Source organism: Phacochoerus africanus, chromosome 4, assembly GCF_016906955.1.
Source record: "Phacochoerus africanus isolate WHEZ1 chromosome 4, ROS_Pafr_v1, whole genome shotgun sequence".
Classification (NCBI taxonomy): domain Eukaryota; kingdom Metazoa; phylum Chordata; class Mammalia; order Artiodactyla; family Suidae; genus Phacochoerus; species Phacochoerus africanus.
In genome coordinates, this window is record NC_062547.1 from 136,591,141 (window position 1) to 136,606,760 (window position 15,620).

The 15,620-nt window shown below is 39.2% G+C and overlaps 1 protein-coding gene across 4 annotated transcripts in view; it reads right to left on the reverse strand.

Annotated features, from left to right (window-relative positions):
- Nucleotides 1-15,620, reverse strand: part of CDKL3 (cyclin dependent kinase like 3) — a 64,530-nt gene that overhangs the window by 26,125 nt on the left and 22,785 nt on the right. The gene's annotated exons all lie outside the window — the stretch shown is intronic.

Sequence of the window (15,620 nt, forward strand, 5' to 3'; positions counted from 1 at the left end):
ATCCGACTAGGAACCATGAGGTTGCGGGTTCGGTCCCTGCCCTTGCTCAGTGGGTTAACGATCCGGTGAGCTGTGGTGTAGGTTGCAGACATGGCTCGGATCCTGCGTTGCTGTGGCTCTGGCTTAGGCTGGGGGCTACAGCTCCGATTCAACCCCTAGCCTGGGAACCTCCATATGCCGTGGGAGCAGCCCAAAGAAATAGCAAAAAGACAAAAAAAAAATAATAAATAAATAAATAAATAAATAAATAAATAAATAAATAAATAAAATAAAGTTAGAGCTAAAGAAAACAGAATGGTTAAGTAGAATCATTTAAAATGTTTCTCTGGAATATCATACAGTAACTTTAGGATATAAACTAAATATTAGCATGTTTATTAAACACTAAACAGTTTATACTTGAACTACATGAGAAGCCATGTAGCAGTCCAAAAAACTAATTGTAATTCTTTTTTTTTTGGAGTTCCTCTTGTGGCTCAGCGGTTAATGAACCTGACTCATCCATGAGGATGCAGGTTCGATCCTTGGCCTCACTCAGTGGGTTAAGGATCTGGCTTTTGCTGTGGTGTAGGTTGTAGACGCAGCTCAGATCACATGTTGCTGTGCCTGTGATGTAGGCCAGCAGTGTAGCTCCAACTAGACCCCTAGCCTGAGAACCTCCATATGTCACGGGTGCAGCCGTAAAATAGCAAATAATAATAATAAAATAATAAATAAAAGATTTTAACAAGCAATTTTTGTCTTTTGTCCTTTTAGGGCCACACCCGCAGCATATGGAGGTTCCCAGGCTAGGGGGTCTAACTGGAGCTGTAACTGCCAGCCTATGTCAGAGCTATAGCAGCGCCAGATCTGAGCCGTGTCTGCGAGCTACATCACAGCTCATGGCAACACCAGATCCTTAACCCACTGAGCAAGGCCAGGGATTGAACCCACAACCTCATGGTTCCTATCGGGATTCATTTCTGCTGTGCCACGACAGGAACTACTAAAAAAGTAATTCTTTTTTTGGCCATGGCATGCAGTGGCTTGATGTGGGATTTTGGTTCCCTGACCAGGGATTGAACCCAAGTCAAAAGCACCAAATCCTAACCACTAGGCCACCAGGGAACTACCCTAAAATTAACTGTAATTCTAAAATTGCTTCAAATACTTACATAAGAACATGATGATAAGTGGATTATGAAGTAGAATAACTGAATACTAAAATCATCTTGTATTGAAATAGTAAAAATTAAAACTCAACTATTTCACCACTTACATTTTTTTCTTTTTAGGGTCATACTCCAGCATATGGAGGTTCCCAGGCCAGGGGTCCAATTGGGGCTGCAGCTGTTGGCCTATACCACAGCCACAGCAATGCCAGATCCTTAACCCACTGAGCGAGGCCAGGGATTGAACCTACATCCTCATGGATACTAGTCGGGTTCATTACTGCTGAGCCACACCAGGAACTCCTACATTTATTGTCTTAATACATTGTGAGTCATCCATAACAAGCTTTTTTTCTACATAATGAGTGTTTTAAAAGATAGTATATATTGGAGTTTTCACTGTGGTGCAACAGAATCTATGGCGTTTCTGCAGTGGCGGGGAAGAGGGTTTGACCCCCAGCCTGGTGCAGTGGGTTAAAGATCCGGTGTTGCCACAACTGTGGTGTAGGTCGCAACTCTGGCTTAGATTCAATCTCTGGCCCGGGAACTTCACGTGCCATGGGTGATCAAAAAAAAAAAAAAAAAAATCTATTTGAGGCATTTAACAGTGTATTTCAGTAATACCTACCTACTTTTAAATAGATAAAAAAGACACCCAACCTTATATTCAGAAGAAATTATAAATAAACACTACAATGAAGAGTTCCCCGATGGCCTAGTGGCTAAGGATTTAGCATTGTCACTGTTAAGACTTGGGTTCAATCCCTGGCCTGGGAACTTCCACAAGCCACAGGCATGGCCCCCAAAATAAATAAATAAATACAATGAGATATTTTTCACTGATAAAAATTATATAGTTTCAGAGTTCCTGTTGTGGCTCAGTGGTTAACAGATCTGACTAGGAACCATGAGGTTGCAGGTCCGATCCCTGGCCTCGTTCAGTGGGTTAAGGATCCAGCATTGCCGTGAGCTGTGATGTAGGTTGCAGATGTGGTATAGGTTGCAGATCCCGTGTTGCTGTGGCTCTGGCGTAGACCAGTGGCCACAGTTCCGATTAGACCCCTAGCCTGGGAACCTCCATATGCCACAGGTGCAGCCCTAAAACAACAAAAAAAATTTATAAAATTTGGTAACTGCTATGTTGGTGAGGCTATGGAAAATGAAAACTCAAATGTACTGTTCTGAGAGTATAAATTTAAACAACTTCTTTGGAGGAAAAGTGGTAAAAGCTACTAAAATTTTAAATGTACATACTTTTGACCAAACACCTTTATTCCTAAAATCTAGTCACACATGTGCATAAAAATAAGTGATATGAGGGTAGTTCCTATTGTGGTGCAATGGAAACAAATCCAACAATTACCCATGAGAATGTGGGTTCGATCCCTGGCCTCATTCAGTGGGTTGAGGATCCGGCAATACCCTAAGCTGTGGTGTAACTCAGACATGGCTCAGATCCCATGTTGCTGTGGCTGTGGTGTAGGCCAGCAGCTATAGCTCCAATTCAACCCTTAGCCTGGGAACTTCCATATGCCACAGGTGCGGGCCTTAAAAAAAAAATTATCTGAGAATTTTACTGCAGCATTGTATGTGGCAGAAAGATTGGAAACAATCTAAACATCATAAATATGGGAATGGCTATGTAAGTTTTTGTACAACCACACAACGAAATATTACTCAGGTCTTTAAAGAATGAGGTAGGTCTATTTGTTTGCGTTAATATAAAATGAGCTCTAAAATAAACTCTCAAGTGAAAAAAAGTACGTATCATTAAAGAAATCAAATGAGGGAGAGGCTGGTTATCTCCTCCCCACACGGTTGTGCCGCTGCTCCTGTGGCTGCAAGTGGAAATTTGGAGTTTGGAGGGTTGCTTTTCCTAGTTTCTATCATGTTTCTTAGATGTTAAGCCATTTTCCTGTTTATACTAGTCCTTGCGATATTTTAAAATTCTGTTGGAATAGAAATGCCAAACAAGAGGATTTTAGAACCTGGGCCGCTGAGCTCGTTTTCTCTAACCTTTGCTGAGGTTTCAAGAATAGGCCCTTATAACTTGACTAAAGTGAATCGTGCTAAGGCCTGTCTTAGAGAGTTTCCGCTTAGCTCTGCAGCATTTACCGTAGTCTGTGACATACTTGACGCTTTTCGGCCAGTCTGATACTTGGCGGTATTTCAGGTGACTGCTGACCGTGTGACAACATGTAAGTCTGTGTGAGGTACAGTACAGTGTTACAGGTAAAAGACTGTCTTTCAAACGTGCTGTTCCCTTTCAAGTGAGACTGTCCTTTAATCATAGTCACAACGTTTTGAGGACCACCCCCCCCCACACGCCACAAAAGTAAACCCCTTCCCTTCTTTCTCTAGTAGATATTTATTGACAGCTTTGAGTGCATTTATCATGTATTGAGAGCCTAAGATGGCAGAGAGTGAGAGTAATTGAACTAGGCTGTGCATCCTGTATTTAATCATCCGACAGTATATTATTGAAGTAAAATGGATTATATTCTGAAAAAAAAAAAAGAAATCAAATGAGATCTAAATAAGCGGAGAGATATTCAATGTTCACGGATAAGAAAACTAAATATTGTAAAGATGTCAGTTCTTACCAACTTGATCTCTAGAGTCAATGTAATCCCAATCAAAATCCAATTTGGAGATCAATAAATTGATTCTAAAGCTTATATGGAAAGGCAATAGAACCAGAAAAGCCATCATAATGTTGAAGAAGAAGAAAGTCAGAGGAAAGACACTATCTAACTTCAAAATGTAGTACAAAGCTACAGTAAACTTGACAGCATTACACTGGTGAAGAAATGAACAGATCAAAAGTACAGAGTAGAGCGCCAAGAAATAGACCTACAGAAATGACCTCAACTGATCTTTGATCAAGGGGCAAAGGAAATTCAGGAAAGAAAGGAAAGTCCTTTCAACAGATGTAATGGAACAACTGGAAATCAATATGCAAAAAGAAATGAATCCAGACATAGATCTTACACCTTTCACAAAAATTAACTCAAAACAGATCATAGACCTAAATGTAATATACAAAAAATACAAAACTTCTAGATAATAATATAGGAGAAAATCTATATGACCTTAGATTTGGTGATGAGTATTTTTTCTTTTTGGCCACACCCATGGCATGCAGAAGTTCTTAGGCCAGGGATCAAATCCTTGCCACAGCAGTGACAACGCTGGATCCTTAACCCACTGAGCCAACAGGGAATTCCTGGTGATGAGTTTTCAGATACAACACTAAGAGCATAATCCACAAAAGAAAAAAAAAAGGATAAGTAGTACAGCATTAAAATTTAAAATTTGTGCTCTATGAAAGACACTGTTAAGAGAATGAAAAGATAAGCCACAGGTTGGAGAACTGCAAAACACATTATCTGATAAATGGCTTGTGTCCAAAATATATAAAGCACTCTGAAAACTCAAAAATAAGAAAAAAAAATCAGTTGAAAAACTGGGCAAAATATCTGAACAGACACCTCACCAAAGAAGATATACACATGGCAAACAAGCATACAAAAAGATGTTCAGGAGTTCTTGTTATGGCTCAGTGGAAACGAACCCAACTAATATCCATGAGGACAGAGGTTCTATTGCTGGCCTTGCTCAGTGAGTTAAGGATCCGGTGTTGCCATGAACTGTGGTATAGGTCAGAAACTCAGCTTGGATCCTGCGTTGCTGTGGCTGTGATGTAATCCGGCAGCTGCAGCTCTTATTCGACCCCTAGTCTGGGAACTTCCATATACTAAATGTGCAGCCCTAAAAAAGCAAAGCAAAAAAAAAAAAAGAGATGCTCAACATCATATGTTATCAGAGAACACTAAATTAAAACAATAATGGGAGTTCCCATCGTGGCGCAGTGGTTAACGAATCCGACTAGGAACCATGAGGTTGCGGGTTCGGTCCCTGCCCTTGCTCAGTGGCCCAAGAAATAGCAAAAAAAATAAAATAAAATAAAATAAAATAAATAAAACAATAATGAAATACATACATACCACTAAACACCTATCAGAATGGTTAAAATCTAAAACAATGACAACGCCAAATGCTGGTGAGAATGTAGAGCAAGAGGAACTCTCATGCATTGCTGGTGGGAATGCAAAATGATATAGTCACTTTAGAAGACAGTTTGATAATTCTAACAGTCTTACAATACAATCTAGCAAAACTACATTCATTGGTATTTAGCCAAATGAGCTGAAAAACTTATGTCCACAAAAAAATTGCACATATATGTTTATAGCAGTTTTATCCATAATTGCCAAGACTTGGAAATAGGTAAGATGCCCTTACTTAGGTGAATGGATAAACAAACTGTCATACATATATACAATGGAATATTAGTGATAAAAAGAAATGAGCTTTCTGGAGTTCCCGTCGTGGTGCAGTGGTTAATGAATCTGACTAGGAACCATGAGGTTGCGGCTTCGATCCCTGCCCTTGCTCAGAGGGTTAACGATCCGGCGTTGCCGTGAGCTGTGGTGTAGGTTGCAGACGCGGCTCGGATCCCACGTTGCTGTGGCTGTGGCGTAGGCCAGTGGCTACAGCTCCAATTCGACCCCTAGCCTGGGAACCTCCACATGCCGCGGGAGCGGCCCAAGAAATAGCAACAACAACAACAACAAAAAAGACAAAAGACAAAAAAAAGTATATTTTAAGGTTCCTTTATATTTTTGTCTTTTTTTTTTTTTGTCTTTTTGCCATTTCTTGAGCTGCTTCCACGGCACATGGTGGTTCCCAGGCCAGGGATCTAATTGGAGCTGTAGCCGCCGACCTATGCCACAACCACAGCAACCTGGGATCCAAACTGCGTCTGTGACCTACACCACAGCTCATGGCAACGCCAAATCGTCAACCCATGAGCAAGGCCAGGGATCGAACCCACCACCTCATGGTTCCTAGTCGGATTCATTAACCACTGAGCCATGACGGGAACTCCCTGGTTCCTTTATATTTTTAATGGTTTGAAAGCTCATTTCTTTCTTTCTTTTTTTTTTTTTTTTGTCTTTTTGCTATTTCTTGGGCCGCTCCCGCGCGGCATATGGAAGCTCCCAGGCTAGGGGTCGAATCGGAGCTGTAGCCACCGGCCTACAGCAACCTGGGATCCAAGCCGCATCTGCAACCTACACCACAGCTCACGGCAACGCCGGATCATCAACCCACTGAGCAAGGGCAGGGACCAAACCCGCAACCTCATGGTTCCTAGTCAGATTCGTTAACCACTGCGCCACGACGGGAACTCCTAAAATACACATTGTTAAGTGAAAGAAGTCTGAAAATGCCACATAATATATGACTCCAATCAAACAACATTCTGTAAAAGGTAAGCATATAGAAATATTTAAAAGATCAGTAGTTGCCAGGGTTTCAGAGAAAAGGAGGGAAAGATAAAAAAAATACAGCACAGAGGAATTAGGGGATGTGAAAATTTTCTGTATGATACTGTAATGGTAGATACATTACATTACAATTTGTCAATTTCCATAGGAAATACAATACAAAGATTAAATATTAATGTAAACTAGGGGACTTTAATTAATTCTAACAAATGTACCAAACTAAAGTATATGTTAACAGTAAGAAAACCAGCCAAGACAAGGAAACAACCTAAATGTCCATCAACAGATGAATGGATTAAGAAGATGGGGTATACATACACAATGGAATACTACTCAGCCATAAAAAAGAACAAAATAATTCCATCTGCAGCAACACAGATGGAACCACAGACTCTCACACTAAGTGAAGCAAGTCTGAAAGAGAAAGACAAATACCATATGATATCACTTAAATCTGGAATCTAATATATAGCATAAATGAAACTTTACACAGAATAGAAACTCATGGACTTAGAGAAGAGACTTATGGTTGTCAAGGGGGAGAAGAAGGGAGTGGGATGTACTGGGAGTTTGGGGTTAGTTGATGCAAACTATTGCATTTGGAATGGATAAGCAATGAGATCCAGCTGTACAGCACAGGGAACTATATCTAGTCACTTGTGATGGAACATGATGGAGTATAATGTGAGAAAAAGAAAATATATATATATGACTGGGTCACTTTGCTGTATAGTAGAAATTGACAGAATACTATAAATCAACTATAATAGAAAAAATAAAAATCATAAAATAAAAATAAGGAAACTGTGCTGTGGGGGTGCAGTAGAGGGGATATATGAGAAACCATGCAATTCTGCTCAATTTTTCTGTAAACCTAAAACTGCTAAAAAGTAAAGTATATTAATTTTAAAAATTAAAAGAGAAAAAAAGCAAAGTTCTGTACAATATATATAGTATGTTCCTATTTTTGTTTAAAAGAAAGGAGGTGTGTGTGTGTGTGTATTGCTAGATAATGATTTTAAGGAATAAATGACTTAATTGTAGTGTATACAATTCTTCAAGTCCATAGCACAACAGCAAGTGGATAATATAACAGGAACTTAAAAGCCTGCTTACTTCACAAGTTTTAAGAACTTAATCAGTAAAATTAGGGCCAAATTATAGCCTTCAAAATTTTAAGAAAATTATTTTAAGTACTCTCACTACAGTATGAAATTCCTACTCACTTACCTCCTCTTTTAACAGAGGCACTAAAACTAAAAACACTCCTACACAAATCAGTTCACTTTTCCCCAGCTTATTCTGAACTTACATAGTTCACTTAGGTAAGGTAAGGCATTATCTATAAAAATGTCAAGAATTATGTAGGCAGGTCTTTCAAGAGCAACAGGAGACAGAATACATATAGGTGATTGTCACTGCAGTGCTATAAAGGAATTATCTGGAATACAATCAAGTCCTAGTCTAACATGCAGGACTAACAGGGGGATTAAAAAGAATCACATGGAAGAAAGACTTGGAGAAATGATGACCTACTTGTCAGTGAAACTGGTGAAAATTATGAAAAAAACCCTCACAATTAAAACCTCTAGAAATAGTTCAAAGGGCAAACAGCAAATAGTAGAAAATCTATAAAAACTGTTAAGAAAGATGACTCTGTAGTATTTGGAGACCACTGTGTCTCTCCTCCATTCTAGCTCAGTAAGGTAAAGACTCTACCTATACTGTTCCAGCACAGAACTTAGGGCTTCCTTTTCCCCTAGCTCCAAATCAGAGGGCTTTATTTTCAGGAGGGGAGCTTCAGTATTTCTCATATTGCCCCTGTTACCTATTCCTGAGTCTAAGACCCAGGAGAGTGTGGTCAAGAGGTGGGGTCCCTTCTTCTGACCAGCCCCTACTCATTCTAGCTGGGGTGTGGCACACTGACAATACTGGGGCCCAAGAGCATCTTCACTGTCCCATGAAGTGATGAGTCCACACTAGGAGATGTAAGCTCTGAGGACCTCCGGCTTCTGCTTCCTTACATTCCACTGAACATTCAGCTCCTAGAGCAGCAAAGTCACTTAAAGACACTAACCTTACACCCCAGCTTCAGAGCCCTGGATCAAGAGATTTTGCCAGAGAGAAAAAGAAGGCTTTAAAATATATATAACTCCTAAGTTCTTCCAAATGAAATTACTTCACTTGCAACAATGTGAAGAAGTACAAACTTAAGGGGGTGCTCTTAAGAACAGTGGAGGGTAGAGCGAAAGGCAATTGGGAAGAGACTCATGGATTTACTCAAGATACAATCCAGATAATTAATTTAAGCCCTGGGACAGTCTTGAAAGCAAGAGATCAATCAGCCATCAATTGATGGAGTTAATAGCTGTGCATGGTCAGAAAAAGAAAAATCAACTACGAATACCAATGTCAAGCCAGGGTAGTTACGGGCCTACATAAAGCTGTAACTCTTTGCAGAGGCAACTACAGAGGCTTAACACTGTGGCAGGAGTGGAGAGTGGGAGATTTCACTAAAACAATACAGCTGGTCACTATAACATAAACAAGCAAATAACAACAGCAAGCCCCAGGGGAAGTCATATGTCCAGAGTTGATACAATATTTTACCTGAAATGTTCAAATTCTAACAAAGAATTATGAGGCACGCAAAAAAAAACCTATGAGGTATGACCCATACACCAGAAAAAAACTTCGAAATAACCATTATAAATATGTTCACAGAACCAAAGGGAAGTATGATTCAAGTAATAAAGGAAGATATACTGACTTCAAATAGATAACATTAAAAATATAAATTGTTTTTAAAAAGCAATAAGTGAAAATTATGGAGTCTAAATATACAATAACTGAAATTTTAAATTCACTAGAGGGCTCAACAGATTTGAAGAGGAAGAAGAATTTGTGAGCTTGAAGATAGAACACTGAAAATGATTTAAGCCAAATAACAGACAAAAGAATGAAAAAAAAAAGGAACACAGTCCCAGAAAAACATAGGACATCATTAACACATCAACATACATAAATGAGGAGTTCCCGTTGTGGCTCAGTGGTTAACGAATCCGACTAAGAACCATGTGTTGATCCCTGGCCTTGCTCAGCAGGTTAAGGATCCGGCGTTGCCGTGAGTTGTGGCGTAGGTTGCAGATGTGGCTTGGATCCTGTGTTGCTGTGGCTCTGGTGTAGGCAGATGGCTACAGCTCCGATTCAACCCCTAGCCTGGGAACCTCTATATGCCGCAGGAGCGGTCCCAAAAATGAAAAAAAAAAAAAAAAAACCAAAAACAAAAAACATAAATGGGAGTACCAGAGTAGAAGAGAGAAAGAAAAAAGAAAAAATATATTAGAAGAAATAATAGATGAAAGTAGTCTAAACTTACTAAATAATAGTAACCCAGAAGCTCAACAAACTCCAATTAAGATAAATGCAAAGAAATCCACAGACACTCACAGTAAAAGAGCCAAAAGTCAGAGATAAGGAGAAAGACTTCAAAACAAGAGAAAAATAACTTATCACTTACAAAGGAATACCCATGAGAAAAATAACTTATCACTTACAAAGGAAAAATAACTTATCACTTACAAAGGAATACCCATGAGATTATCAGTTGATGTCTCAGTAAAAACAATCTAGGCCAGATAGAAGTGTTATAACATATACAAAATGCTCAAAGAAAAATTGTTAACGAAAAATCCTATATCCAGCAAAGTTATTTTTAAAAAATGAAGGTGAAATAAAGGCTTTCCCAGATTAACAAAAACTAAGAGAATTTATCAGCATTCCTGCCTAACAAGAAATACTAAAGGAAGTTCTTCAGCTTAAAAACAAGTGACTCCAGATGGTAATTCAAGTCCACATAAAAATAATGAGCACAGGCAAAATTACTTATGATAAAGATATATAAATACAGCATATTACTCAACCATAAAAAAAGAATAAAATCTTGCCATTTGTGACAACATGGATGTACCTAGAAGGTTTTATGCTAAATGAAACAATTCAGACAGAGAAAAAATACTGTAGGCTTTTGCTTACATGTGGAATCTAAAAACAAAACAAATCAGAACAAAATTATAAATACAGAGAACAAAAATGTAATTGACAGAGGGAAGGGGAGTGCGGGGAGGAGAGAAACAGGTAAGAAAGTTTAAAAGATACAAAGTTCCAGTAGCAAAATAAGTCAACAGGATAAAATGTACAATATGGGGAACACAGTCTATAACCATGTAATATTTTTGTATGATGACATATTGTAACTAAACTTATCATGGAAATCATTTTAAAATGTATAGAAATATCAAATCACTGTGTTGTATACCAGGAACTAAGGGAGCACTGTATGTCAATTATAATTTAAAAACAAACACATAGAAAAAGAGATCAAATATGTGGTTACAACAGAGGCAAGGGGTGTGGGGGGAGGGGGAAATGGATGAAGGTAGACAAAAGGTACAAACTTCCAGGAGTTCTCTGGTGGCTCAGTGAGTTAGGATCTGGCATTGTCACCTCTGTGGCATGAGTTTGAGCCCTGGCCCATGAACTTCTACATGCCGTGTACGTGGCCAAAAAAAGGGTACAAACTTCCAGATATAAGATAAATAAATACTAGGGGTAATAGAATAAATATAATTGACACTGCTATACATTACATATGAAAGTTGTTAAGAGATTAGATCTTAAGTGCTCTGATCACACAGGACATTTTTTTCCTATTTCTTTAATTTTGTATCTAGGCAAGATGATGGATGTTCACTACACTTCTTATAATAATCATTTCACGATGTCTGTAAGTCAAATCATTACGCTATTTTTTTGGGCTTTTTTAGGACTGCACTGGTGGCATATGGAAGTTTCCAGGCTAGGGGTCAAATCAGAGCTGTAGCTGCCAGCCTATGGCACAGCCACAGCAACACAGGATCCAAACCATGTCTGCAACCTACCTCACAGCTCACGGCAATACCAGATCCTTAACCCACTGAGCAAGGCCAGGGATCGAAACCGCATCCTCATGGATGCTAGCCAGATTCGTTACCCCTGAGCCACAACGGGAACTCACAGAGACTCACCTACAGGAGTGAGAGTTCTGAGCCTCACATCAAACTCTCACATGGGGGGATCTGGTACTGAGAGAAAGAGTCCCCAGAGCATTTGGCATTGAAGGCCAGTGGGGCTTGTGTGCAGGAGCTCCATGGGACTGGGGGAAATGGAGACCCCATTCTTAAAAGGCACACACAGACTTTCACGTGCACTGGGTTCCAGGGCAAAGCAAAGGCTCCATAGGAATCTGGGTCAAACCTGACTGCAGTTCTTGGAGGACCTCCTAGGAAAACAGGGGTGAATGTGGCTTGTTGTGAGGGAAGGGCATTGGAGGCAAAGCTCTCGGAATATTCAGCAGCCCGTGCCTTACTCTGGAGGTGGCCACTTTGGGAAAATATGGCTCCACCCATCAATCAGTGCTGAGAAGCCCCAGGGCAAACAACAATCCAGGTGAGGACTGCAGCCCCGCCCCTCAGTAAACAGGCTACCTAAAGACCCCTCAGGCACACAGCTGCCTCTAATGCCATCCAGAGACTAAGTCCCACCCAACAGAGGGATTAGAATCGGCTCCACCTACCAGTGGGTAGGCACTAGCCCCTCCCATCAGGAAGCCTACAGCAAGACCCTGTACCAAATTCAGCCACAGAGGGGGGCAGACACCAGAAGTAAGAGAGGCTAAAACTCTAATATCTGTAAAAAGGTCACCACACTAAAAACCTATGAAAATGAAAAGACAGAGAACTATAACTCAGATGAGGGAGAAAGAAAAATCCCCAGAAAAACAGCTAAGTGATCAGGAGATTCTCAGTCTCCAGGAAAAAGACTTTAGACTATTGATGCTGAAGATGATGCAAGACATTGGAAATAAACTGGAGGCAAAGATGGATAACTTACAGGAAACACTGACCAAAGAGATACAAGATATAAAACTCATCAACAAGAAGAGATGCAAAATGCAATAGCTGAAATAAAAAATTCACTAGAAGCAGCTAACAGCAGAATACAGGATGGAGAAGAACAAATAAGCAAGGTGGAGGACAGATTAGTGGAAATTACGGATGTGGAACAGAAAAGAGAAAAAAGATTGAAAAATGAAGAGAGTCTCAGAGAACTCTGGGACAACATGAAATGCACCAACATCCGTATTGTATGGGTGCCAGAAGGAGAAGAGAGAGAGAAGGGGACAGAAAAAATACTAAAGAGATAATAGCTGAAAACTTCCCTAACATGGGAAAGGAACCACTCACTCAAATCCAGGAAGCACAAGGAGTACTATACAAAATAAATCTAAGGAGGAACACCCCGAGACACATATTAATCAAACTGACCAAAATTAAAGACAAAGAGAAAATATTGAAAGCAGCTAGGGAAAAGAAACAAATAACATACAAGGGAACCCCAATAAGGTTATCAGCAGATTTTTCAGCAGAAACTCTGCAGGCCAGAAGGGAGTGGCATGATTTACTTAACGTGATGAAAGGAAAAAAACTCCAACCAAGATTACTTTACTCAGCAAAGCTCTCATTCAGAATTGAAGGAGAAATCAAAAGCTTCACAGATAAGCAAAAGCTAAGAGAATTCAGCAACACTAAATCAGCTTTACAACAAATACTAAAGGAACTTCTCCAGGCAGAAAACGAAAGGCTGCAACCAGAAACAAAAATAACACAAATGACAAGGCTCACCAGTAAAGGTATATATATAGTAAAGATATGAAATCATCCATGCACAATTATGCCACCAAAATCAGAAATCATGAGAAGAGGTGGGTACAAATGCAGGACACTGGAAATGCACTTGTAATTAAGAGACCAACAACTTAAAACAATCTCATACATATATATAGACTTATATCAAAACTTCAGAATAACTGCAAATCAAAAATCTACAATTGATACACAAATAAGAAAAATCAACTCAAATACAACACTAAAGATAGTCATCAAACCAGAAGAGGAAAGAACAAGAGAAGAGAAGAAAAAATAGCAACAAAAACAAATCCAAAGCAATTAATAAAATGGCAATAAGACCAAAAAAAAAAATTCTGCCTACGGGAAAAAAACAATGGCAATAAGAATATGCATATCATTGCTGTGGCTCTGGTATAGGCCGGCGGCTACAGCTCTGATTCGACCCCTAGCCTGGGAACCTCCATAAGCTGCAGGAGCGGCCCAAGAAAATGGCAAAAAGACAAAAAAAAAAAAAGAATATTCATATCAATAATTACCTTAAACATTAATGGACTAAACTCCCCAACCAAAGACACAGACTGGCTGAATGGATACAAAAACAAGATCCATATATATGCTGTCTTCAAGAGACCCACTTCACTTCTAGGGACACATACAAATTGAAAGTGAGAGGATGGAAGAAAACAGGAATCAAAAGAAAGCTGGAGTAGCAATACTCATAACAGATAAAATAGACTTTAAAATGAAGAATATTTTAAGGGACAAGGAAGGTCACTACATAATGATCCAAGGATCAATCCAAGAAGAAGATATAACAATTTTAAATATCTACACACCCAACATACGATCACCACAATACCTAAGGCAACTGCTAACAACCTTAAAAGGACAAATCGACAATGACACAATAATAGTGGGGGATTTTAACACCCCACTTACAACAATGGACAGATCATCCCGACAGAAAATCAATAAGGAAACACAGGCCCTGAACGAAGCATTAGACCAGATGGACTTAATAGGTATTTATAGGACATTCCATCCAAAAGCAACAGAATACACATTCTTCTCAAGTGCACAGGGAATATTCTCTAAGATTGATCACATCCTGGACTGCAAATCAAACCTAAGTAACTTTAAGAAAACTGAAATCATATCAAGCATCTTTCCGACCACAACGCTATGTGACTGGAAGGAAATCAACAAGAAAAAAACTGCAAAAAACATAAACACGTGGAGACTAAACAACATGCTACTAAACAACCAACAGATCACTGAAGAAATCAAAGGGTAAATTAAAAAATACCTAGAAGCAAATGATAACAAAGATAGGACACTCCAAAACCAATGGAATGCAGCAAAAGCCATTCTGAGAGGAAAGTCTATAGCAACACAAGCCCACCTCAGGAAACAAGAAAAAGCTAAAATAAACAAGAAAAATTTCAAATAAACATCTAAAGCAGCTAGAGAGAGAAGAACAGACAAGACCTAAAGTTAGTAGAAGGAAAGAAATCATAAAGATCAGAGCAGAAATCAATGAAATTAGAAATGAAGAAAACCATAGAAAAGATCAATGAAACGAAAAGCTGGTTCTTTGGAAAGATCAACAAAATTGATAAACTCTTAGCCAGATTTATCAAGGAAAAAAAGAGAGAAGACTCAAATCAATAAATTAAAAATGAAAAAGGAAAAATAACAACAGACATCACAGAAATACAAAGGATCATAAGAGACTACTATATGTAAATATATGTCAATAAAACGGAAAACCTAGAAGAAATGGACAAATTCTTAGAAAGGTACAATCTTCCAAGACTAAACCAAGATGAAATAGAAAAGATGAACAGACCAATCACAAGAACTGAAATTGAAACTGTGATTAAAGAACTTCCAAAAGGAGTTCCTGTTGTGGCACAGTGGTTAACGAATCCAACTAGGAACCATAAGGTTGCAGGTTTGATCCCTGGCCTTGCTCAGTGGGTTAAGGATCCGGCGTTGCTGTGAGCTGTGGTGTAGGTTGCAGATGCGGCTCAGATCCCATGTTGCTGTGGCTCTGGCATAGGCCAGCAGCTACAGCTCTAATTACACCCCTAGCCTGGGAATTGCCATATGCCACTTGGGAGTGGCCCTAGAAAAGGCAAAAAGAAAAAAAAAAAAAAAGAATTAAGGCAAATTTAAAATCTATAACCATAAGACACTAGAAAAAGAGGAGCAAACTAGAACAATAGGAAGGAAATAGAAGAAAATTATTAGAATAAAAATTAATGCAACAGAATTTTTTTTTTGTCTTTTTGGCATTTCTTGGGCCGCTCCCACGGCATATGGAGGTTCCCAGGCTAGGGGTCTAACGGAGGTGTAGCCACCAGCCTATGCCAGAGCCACAGCAACAC